An 8196-nucleotide genomic window follows, 5' to 3' on the forward strand; every position below is an offset into this window, starting at 1 on the left:
CCACAAAGCTCATCACTAAGCTAAGGACCTTAAACACTTCCCTCTGCAACTGGATCCTGGACTTCCTGACAGGCCGCCCCCAGGTAGTAAGGGTAGGCAACAACACATCTGCCACGCTGATCCTCAACATGGGGCTCCCTCAGGGGTGCATGCTTAGTCCCCTCCTGTACTCCCTGTTCACCCACGACTGTGTGGCCAAGCACGACTCCAACACCATCATTAAGTTTGCTGACGACACAACGGTGGTAGGCATGATCACAAACATTGAAACAGCCTATAGGCAGGAGGTCAGAGACCTGGCAGTGTGGTGCCAGGACAACAACCTCTCCCTCAATGTGAGCAAGACAAAGGAGATGATCGTGGACTGCAGGAAAAGGATGGCCGAACACGCCCCCATTCACATCGACGGGGCTGTAGTGGAACGGGTTGATAGTTTCAAGTTCCTTGGTGTCCACATCAACAAACACAGCTAAAAAGTTGTGAAGAGGGAACAACAACACCTATTCCCCCTCAGGAGACTGAAAAGATTTGGCCTGGGTCCCCAGATCCTCAAAATGTTCTACAGCTGCACCATCGAGAGCATCCTGACAGGTTGCGTCACCGTAAGGCTAGGATGCGTACAGCCCAGTACATCACTGGGGACAAGCTTCCTGCCATCCAGGACCTATATACTAGGCGATGTCAGAGGAAGGCCCCAAAAAATGTCAAATAGACTGTTCTCTCTGCTACCACACTGCAAGTGGTACCCGGAGTGCCAAATATAGGTCCAAAAGGCTCCTTAACTGCGTCTACCCCCAAGTCATAAGACTGCTGAACTATTAATCAAATGGCCACCCAGACTATTTTTATTGACACCCCCATAGTCACTTTAATCCAACCTACATGTACAAATTACCTCGATTAACCTGTACCCCCGCACATTGACTCGGTACCGGTACCCCCTGTATATAGCCTCATTATAGTTATTTTATTGTGTTACTTTTGTATTTAATTTTTTTGTACTTCAATTTATTTAGTCAATATTTTCTTAACTCTACCAACTGCATTGTTGTTTAAGGGTTGTAAGTAAGCATTTCATGTTAAGGTCTACACCTGTTGTATTCGGTGCATGTAACATAAAATGGCACAGATATCAAGACAAATCCTCTATCTCTATGGGGGATGATTTTTCATGAGCACAGTCCCTGCCCACATTTTAAGCCCTGCCTTCCCACACGTGATGTGTTAGGAGGGATGTTTGTCTGAAGAGGACCCCACCCCGGAATTGTTTTTCCCCTCTGTCATTGAAACCAGACCCTCTGTTACCTAGGGTCTGGTATTCAAGACTAATATCGCTTACCACATGGTCATATCACATAATCACTTATATCAGATGGTGTACAGTATCAGATGGATTGAAAATGATATTACACAGGAACGTGAGGACTCTATATTCAATCACATCCACTGTTTGGGTTTCTGATGAAAGTTGAACACGTCCAATCCTTTTACTCTGCATGAATGCATGTAGCCTATTCAATGAAACAATGTGAAATTCAATTATAATTCATATCCAATTGACTTTCTGGATGTGTGGAATTGTTGTTTTTGACTGATCCCAGAAACCCATACAGATAAATGAGACACGAAAAAGCAATCGGGTGGAGGTTAAAGACAAAAAACAACATCAACTAACAGATGGCTGGAACAAGCCATAGAAAAACTATCTACATAAATGAGACATAATAGCCTATATAAAAATGTATTCTTCAAATTCTCTTCAGAAAAGGAATACAACAAATATTTGTAACGGCAGTGGTACATATTCATCTTTTGAAAGTAAGGCTACAAACGAAAGTGAAACTTTCCCATGGTATAGTCTATATTATTGTACCCGCCATTAATTGCATCTACAGTAAATGTTGAAATATCTGGCGAGAAGACAAGACAGTCATTAGTGCCACCCTGTGGACACCGCAAGGTGTTCAGCATCGGAGAGAGCTTAGTTCTCCACTGCACAGTATTATTACCTCATTACTACTGGGGGAGCAAGAGATGGTTTGGCATTGCAGGCCTACATATTCCTGAAAATGTATTTGATTTGGTATGCATTCTTCATTATGTGGATATTAGCATTCTTTACCATTCATGACACAGTTCAAAAGTCAAAGGAGGACAACAGTAGTATATTTCAATTGCAGTTTTATTACATTATCAGATTATCAGGTATGAAAACATACAGTTCATATTGTTGTTTCCATTGACAAATGTGTTAGAATACTACAAGGTGATTGTGCTGCTGCTAGTCCTATGAGCACATGGCTCATGCACCTGCGTGTGAAAAGCACTAAACATTTGGCATTATATAGGCTGCGTAGTAATTATATGCCCAGTATGATACAGCTAGCAAACATTATTAGTAGATAATGACAACATGACAATAACAGTAGCTTTAGATGATGTAATGAGAATGAGGAGGGGATGGGATTAGTGGGCGGATTGCTGAGCAATCAGACGTCACTAGATGCAGAATTTTGTCTGGAGGGAGAGGAGAGAAAGTTGTCCTTGACAGGCAGCCAGTCTCAGTCAGGGGTTCAATAACATGGGCCTGGTTTAGTTGAAAGCCCTCTCACCACGTCAAGGTACAGGTCGAGAGGAGGATTTTGTTTTTAATTAAGGCCTTTAACCCCCTACTCTATCTTTGTAGTGCTTGACCTGATGGGACTTGGATAGGTGTAGCAATATGACTCAACCCTGCTGTGTAATGAACTCCGGGACACTTGTGCCATATTACATACACAAATCTAGAACCTCTAGATATGCAAACACTAACTAGAAACCAATGTCTAATTCCATACCAACCCTGGCCTAAAATTTGATTTGGAATTGGACACAAAAGATTCATGGCTACGGAGAAGGGGTTAAGGACCAGTAAGTCTAACTGGTCAACTGAACAGTCAATTGAAAATGTTACCTGCAATGAATACATTTTAATATGCAAATGTATAAATTTACAGCCAATTCAAGCAAGTTTCAAATATTTACCAGCAAACAAATGGAAAATATACAAATATTTACATGCTTGTAAATGTTACTTGGAATACAAGACAGATACCTATGCTATATACTTACCAAACAACTTACCAACTTCACAGCCAATGTCTGCAAAAAAATACATTTATACAAATTTAAAACAAGTTATTACGGTTATTTACAATAACATACAATATATAACAAGGCGCAACGTAATAAAATACCTACCGTCTTGAGGTGGGAAGCTGGCCAAGCAGTGAAAACAAGGATGGGGAAAACATCAGACGAAACAGATGACGGACAGACAAATTCACGCACATTGGCATCATGAGACAAACAAGACACATGAAAATGCTTGCCGCATCTCCTGCACCAGGCCACCTCCATACCTTTTCTCAGGTATTTCCAACAGAAGCAGTGGACGATGACCTCTGTTGTGTGGAGCTTGGCAGGCCTGGACCCAGCACGCGGACTGGAATCGGGACTGGAAAATGGTGCCTGAAAACAAGAGAAATATGTTTTCTCATGGATTTCTGATGGTATCGTGCCAAGAGGGTTCCTCATCTCTGCAGAGAGTAAGACAATAGCAAGAAAATCGAACATCAGTAAATAAACTTATATCGTTGGTGACGGAATATAGCCTGTAATGTTATTACCTTGTTCCACGACCTCGGTCACTCAAGATAACCTCAGGGAACAACACCGTCTTTGAAGAAGTAGGAGGTAATGATCTCCCGCAGACGGATTGCCTATCTTGCTGCATTGTTGGACCCCATCCTTGAAACATCCTGCAGAGCAGCAGACGTCTCCTCTGGCACACAGCGGCGATCTACAGATCCCCTGCTGCTCCTCATGTCCATCCTCATGAAGTTATGCAGGACACAGATGGCCCTGGTCACCCAACCTTGCAGTGCCCTACACGGTAACTGTAGGCAGGAATCTCCAGTTACAAGGTATCTGTAGGAATATGGAAGATAATGTAATTATTAGACTTTTATATCACCAGGTCATTGTGGATTACTAAATTATTGTATCCCTTATATCAAATCATGATAACATTGGATTGATAGATCCATAAGAAACAGACTTCCTTCCTTATACACAAATTAGACCACACTGAATATTATGTTATTATTATCTCCGTCCTCACTGCTAGGGACTGGAAGTACACAAAAGTACCTGCCCTATCCAGAATAGCCTAACGTTACTCTTGTTGGATTCTGTATTTTACATTATAGCCATTAGCATATATATGATTAAATATTATCTGATGTTGGTTGTGTGAGGTGTCTGCATTTGTGCATTGGAGCATCATTATGAGATGAAACAACTGCTTGCTACTTGCCTGTTTGTGTGTGACAAGAACTGAGTAACATGGTGTGACCTGCATGTTGCAAAACTGCAGATAACAGCCCAGAAGATGCTTTGTCCCTGTGTTTGTATGTAACAATATTGAGCACATGGCGTGACTAGGCTGCGATACCAGAACGGATGTATAGATCCTTACCAGAACGGTAAGGATCTATACATCGATGGAGGGAGGACTCCAAGAAGCGCCAAGAGGCGGGGACCCGCCTGATCGCCTGCGATAGGCTGGGCAAGTTTAAACCACGCCCAGCCTCTACTGTGATAGGCCAACAGAAGGTCAGTTCTCTGTTCTGCCCTGCGTGGTATTACAGTATGCCCGTATGTACAAAAGTTGCATTTGCCATTTATTACTTAGCTAATAAAAAATACATAGTATACAATCGGTGACTCATTGTTATATTTATCCCGATACCAGATTCGAATTTACGCAATTCTAACACTCTCACTTTGACAGTTGGGGCTGCTATCCTTTCACACTCCTCCATGGCTGTTAGCTAGCTACCTACAAATGCAGGTAGCTAGCGGTGATAAAAACATCAAGATAGCTAACGCTAGCTCATATGAAGTTGGGTTGCTGGTGATATTTAATTCACTTAGCTAGCTATCTATCTATACAGTATGCAAAGTTGGCTAGATAGCGAACTACTGTTAGCAGCTCATTTGAGTTAGTCTGCACTGTGACGTTAGCTAATTAAAACTAAGTTGTTGTTTTTTACATTTTAGAAATGTATTTACTTAAAAAACCTCTTGTTGCTACCCATCCCGGATCCGGGAGAATTGTCATCAACTGACACTAAGTAGCATAACGCAACGGGAAAAAATCTTACTAGAAAATATTAATATTCATGAAATCACAAGTGAAATATATTCAAACACAGTTTAGCCTTTTGTTAATCACCCAGTAATCTCAGATTTTGAAAATATACTTTACAGCCAAAGCAAGACAAGCATTTGTGTAAATGTATCTATAGCCTAGCATAGCATTATGCCTTGCTAGCAGCAGGCATTCTGGTCACGAAAATCAGAAAAGCAATCAAATTAAATTGTTTACCTTTGATGAGCTTCGGATGTTTTCACTCACGAGACTCCCAGTTAGATAGCAAATGTTCCTTTTTTTCCAGAAAAAAATATTTTTGTAGCCAAAAATAGCTCCGTTAGTTCTTCACGTTTGGCTGAGAAAACTACCGGAAATTGCGGTCACGACAACTCTGAAAAATATTCCAAATTAGCTCCATAATATAGACAGAAACATGGCAAACGTTGTTTATAATCAATCCTCAAAGTGTTTTTCAAATATCTATTCGATAATATATCAACCGGGACATAGCTTTTTTCAATAAGACCGGGTTGAAAAATGGCTACCTCTGTCTTTTGCGCGAGAAATACACAAAGAGCCATCAGGTGGACACTGACTCAATGTTGTCGCTCAGGCTCATTCTTCAAAATAAAAGCCTGAAACTATGTCTTGTGATACTAGACACATTATTAAGGAAGCCATAGAAAACGGAATATCGTTGATATTCACTGCTCAATAGGGAAGCAATAGGAAGGAACTCTTATTTCGAAACCGCTGCGTTCCTGATTGGATTTTTCTCATTATTTTGCCTGCAAAATCAGTTCTGTTATATTCACAGACAATATCTTTACAGTTTTGGAACTTTAGAGTGTTTTCTATCCTAAGCTGTCAATTATATGCATATTCTATTTTCTGGTCCTGAAAATAGCCCGTTTACTTTAGGAATGTTATTTTTCCAAAAAATAAAAAAAATGACCCCTAGATTCAGCAGTTACTTGAATATGTTCTCCCAGCCATGTGGACGATTGGAAACAGGGCAGCAAAAAAATGTGTTAGTCACCAGAGCGTTTTAGAGCATATTACTATGTAACTATTTACCCATTTAATAACCAGACCTTCATACAAACTTGCTATGCTGAATTCTTGATGCACAAGGTGCTGCCATATGATGCCAGAAAGCCCAGAAGCGAGTCACTCTGTGCGGTCTAGACGGCACTCGGCTTACTTGTGAGCGAGCGCCTCTGAGGTGAAATAGAACTGCCTGTGTCCTCCTTACTTCCCGATCGCTTCGAGGTAACCAAGCTACCAGCATAGCAACGGACACGTTGGTTCATGGTCTTGTAAATCCGGTCAGAATGTTGCAAATTCGAGCAACAGCCCTAGCAATAAAAATGAGAACTCATAGAATCCCATTGTGTCTTATTTGGCACGACATCAAAGCTCCACCACCATATTTTACGGTGAGTATGGGGTTATTTTCTGTTTATGCATTTTCATTTCGAAGCCAAACCCACCACTGGTGTGCATGGCCAAAGAGCTTAATTTTCATTTTAATCCAAGAAAGCCTGGAGTTTGCTCAATGGCATTGGCACTTTGAATGGAACTTGTGCTTTGGTCAGATGACATGAAAACCAGTGGCCATGCACACCCAATGTGTTTCTCCAACTCATAAAACATCTTAGAAGGTGAGATATTGAAAGGTATTGAAAGCCCCTACCTTTTTGAGATTTTGTTTTATAACTTATTTAACAAAAGCTATTGCTCAGAGAAAGATAATTAGTATAAAATAATATTATTTACCAATTATGTAGCATATAATATACAGTGCATTCAGAAAGTATTCAGACCCCTTGACGTTTTCCACTCCATTTTGTTACTTTACAGCCTTATTCTAAAATGGATTAAATACACATTTTTCCTCATCAATCTACACACAATACCCCATAATGACTAAGCAAATGTATAAAAAATGTGCTATTAGACATGGAATTGAGCTCAGGTGCATCCTGTTTCCATTGATCACCCTTGAGATGTTTCTACAACTTGATTGGAGTCTACCTGTGGTAAATTAAATTGATTGGACATGATTTGGAAAGGCACACACCTGTCTGTATAATGTCCCACAATTGGCAGTGCATGCCAAAGCAAAAACTAAGCCTTGAGGTCGAAGGAATTGTCCTAGAGCTCCAAGACAGGACTGTGTCGAGGCAATAATCTGGGCATGGGTACCAAAACAGCTTTGAAGTTCCCCAAGAACACAGTGGCCTCCATCATTCTTAAATGGAAGATGTTTGGAACCACCAAGACTCTTCCTAGAGCTGGCCGCCCGGTCAAACTGAGTAATCAGAGGAGAAGGGCCTTCATCAGGGAGGTCACTCTGACAGAGCTCCAGAGTTCCTCTGTGGAGATGGGACAAACTTCCAGAAGGACAATCATTTCTGCAGCACTCCACCAATCAGGCCTTTACGGTAGAGAGGCCAGACAGAAGCCACTCCTCAGTAAAAGGCGCATGACAGCCTGCTTGGAGATTGCCAAAAGGCACCTAAAGGACTCCTAGAGCATGACAAACAAGATTCTCTGGTCTGTACAGAGAGATCCTTGATGAAAACCTGCTCCAGAGTGCTCAGGACTTCAGACTGGGGCGAAGGTTCACCTAAGGGTAAGTTGAGCCAATAGCCATGGGCCACCATACCCCATACACATTCTGATAAATGTTGTCCATTTTATGTATAACATCCATAGTTTTTTTGCAGGGTGTCATGCATATGAACTCAACTGCATTTTTTTTATGTTACAGAGCAGACATTATAATTCCCTCTGCATACAAAAGTAAAGCAAGCAGGGGTCTAGCCCCCCTTGAGGTTTTTGAAAGAGCAGGTAAGGAAGTGAGAAAAGGGAAGAAGGTGCAGCAAGGAATTTAACAATAGGCAAAGATAACACTGAAGAGGTGCATTGACAAGACAAAAAAGAAAACTAACATGTAACTGCGAAAGAGAGGCTATGATGGAGTAGCAGAGGCT

Source organism: Oncorhynchus gorbuscha, linkage group LG02 (assembly GCF_021184085.1).
Source record: "Oncorhynchus gorbuscha isolate QuinsamMale2020 ecotype Even-year linkage group LG02, OgorEven_v1.0, whole genome shotgun sequence".
In the NCBI taxonomy this organism is placed as follows: Eukaryota; Metazoa; Chordata; class Actinopteri; order Salmoniformes; family Salmonidae; genus Oncorhynchus; species Oncorhynchus gorbuscha.